The following is a 2,692-nucleotide window of genomic DNA, read 5'->3' as shown; positions in this document are numbered from 1 at the left end:
TTTTATTTTTCTACAAAAAACATTTGCCATGACGGGAATCGAACCCGGGCCGCCCTGCGTTACAAGGTAGATGCCTATCCGCTAGACCATTTGGGAAAACTTGATATGTACACCCTAAGATATCTAAGTGTCATTTCGATGAGGTCTGTAGCAGAAGCCATAGAGCACAGCAAACAAATAATCATGTGTTTAAATATCCTTGTCGTTTTGAAAAATTACCATTGTCACCTGCACAGGAATGCCATGCGGCCAACATTGAAGAAATGTGCTTCTCAAATCTGTCATTAACACTGTTTTCCACACGCTTTTTTCATTGCATTGCCATATAATCAATTGGTCATTGATGCGTCACGAATAACGACAATGCGTCGAAAATTAAAGAAATGTAAACATGAATTATGTTATTACTGTCTAAGCATCGCAAAGCTGTATGCGTAAAGGCGTCTGACGTCACAGTGGCTTGCCTGAAACAAAGGAATCAGAGAAACATGTGCTTACAGGGGCGTCGAAGCGCCTTCTCCCGCTGATGGAGCAAAGTTGCTACAGTGACAAAGACAAGCTCCGCGCTCATGGGCAATGTATATGGGGCAACTGTGCTGCGAGTATCTAAGCAGTCGTCGTGCATGGATAAAATGCAATGTTTCAAACAGATCTGATGAATTCACCTACTTTGAAAAAGTGTGCGTTAGGAAGTTCTTTTGACACAAAGCGAAAATCTACAGTCAAGCGTCAATCAGCAGACAGCCGTGTTTTTTAGTCATGAGCCTGTTGTCAAAACGGCATAAAAAAATGGTCACAAACGAAATATTGTTTCTACACTTAAAATGAACAAAGAAAAAATGAGCTAGCCTGATATAAGTCATGTTCATGACGATGCAAATGTAACGAGATTTCGAACTGTTCTGTTGCACACGTTGGGACTCATTTTATTTTTCTACAAAAAACATTTGCCATGACGGGAATCGAACCCAGGCCACCCTGCGTTACAAGGTAGATGCCTATCCGCTAGACCATTTGGGAAAACTTGATATGTACACCCTAAGATATCTAAGTGTCATTTCGATGAGGTCTGTAGCAGAGGCCATAGAGCACAGCAAACAAATAATCATGTGTTTAAATATCCTTGTCGTTTTGAAAAATTACCATTGTCACCTGCACAGGAATGCCATGCGGCCAACATTGATGAAATGTGCTTCTCAAATCTGTCATTAACACTGTTTTCCACACGCTTTTTTCATTGCATTGCCATAAAATCAATTGGTCATTGATGCGTCACGAATAACGACAATGCGTCGAAAATTAAAGAAATGTAAACATGAATTATGTTATTACTGTCTAAGCATCGCAAAGCTGTATGCGTAAAGGCGTCTGACGTCACAGTGGCTTGCCTGAAACAAAGGAATTAGAGAAACATGTGCTTACAGGGGCGTCGAACCGCCTTCTCCCGCTGATGGAGCAAAGTTGCTACAGTGACAAAGACAAGCTCCGCGCTCATGGGCAATTTATATGAGGCAACTGTGCTGCGAGTATCTAAGTAGTCGTCGTGCATGGATAAAATGCAATGTTTCAAACAGATCTGATGAATTCACCTACTTTGAAAAAGTGTGCGTTAGGAAGTTCTTTTGACACAAAGCGAAAATCTACAGTCAAGCGTCAATCAGCAGACAGCCGTGTGTTCTTTAGTCATGAGCCTGTTGTCAAAACGGCAGAAAAAAATGGTCACAAACGAAATATTGTTTCTACACTTAAAATGAACAAAGAAAAAATGAGCTAGCCTGATATAAGTCATGTTCATGACGATGCAAATGTAACGAGATTTCGAACTGTTCTGTTGCACACGTTGGGACTCATTTTATTTTTCTACAAAAAACATTTGCCATGACGGGAATCGAACCCGGGCCGCCCTGCGTTACAAGGTAGATGCCTATCCGCTAGACCATTTGGGAAAACTTGATATGTACACCCTAAGATATCTAAGTGTCATTTCGATGAGGTCTGTAGCAGAGGCCATAGAGCACAGCAAACAAATAATCATGTGTTTAAATATCCTTGTCGTTTTGAAAAATTACCATTGTCACCTGCACAGGAATGCCATGCGGCCAACATTGAAGAAATGTGCTTCTCAAATCTGTCATTAACACTGTTTTCCACACGCTTTTTTCATTGCATTGCCATATAATCAATTGGTCATTGATGCGTCACGAATAACGACAATGCGTCGAAAATTAAAGAAATGTAAACATGAATTATGTTATTACTGTCTAAGCATCGCAAAGCTGTATGCGTAAAGGCGTCTGACGTCACAGTGGCTTGCCTGAAACAAAGGAATCAGAGAAACATGTGCTTACAGGGGCGTCGAAGCGCCTTCTCCCGCTGATGGAGCAAAGTTGCTACAGTGACAAAGACAAGCTCCGCGCTCATGGGCAATGTATATGGGGCAACTGTGCTGCGAGTATCTAAGCAGTCGTCGTGCATGGATAAAATGCAATGTTTCAAACAGATCTGATGAATTCACCTACTTTGAAAAAGTGTGCGTTAGGAAGTTCTTTTGACACAAAGCGAAAATCTACAGTCAAGCGTCAATCAGCAGACAGCCGTGTGTTCTTTAGTCATGAGCCTGTTGTCAAAACGGCAGAAAAAAATGGTCACAAACGAAATATTGTTTCTACACTTAAAATGAACAAAGAAAAAA

Source organism: Argentina silus (genome assembly GCF_951799395.1).
Source record: "Argentina silus genome assembly, contig: scaffold_68, whole genome shotgun sequence".
Classification (NCBI taxonomy): Eukaryota; Metazoa; Chordata; class Actinopteri; order Argentiniformes; family Argentinidae; genus Argentina; species Argentina silus.
The sequence above is the reverse complement of the archived record's forward strand: the minus strand, read 5'-3'. Positions refer to the sequence as shown.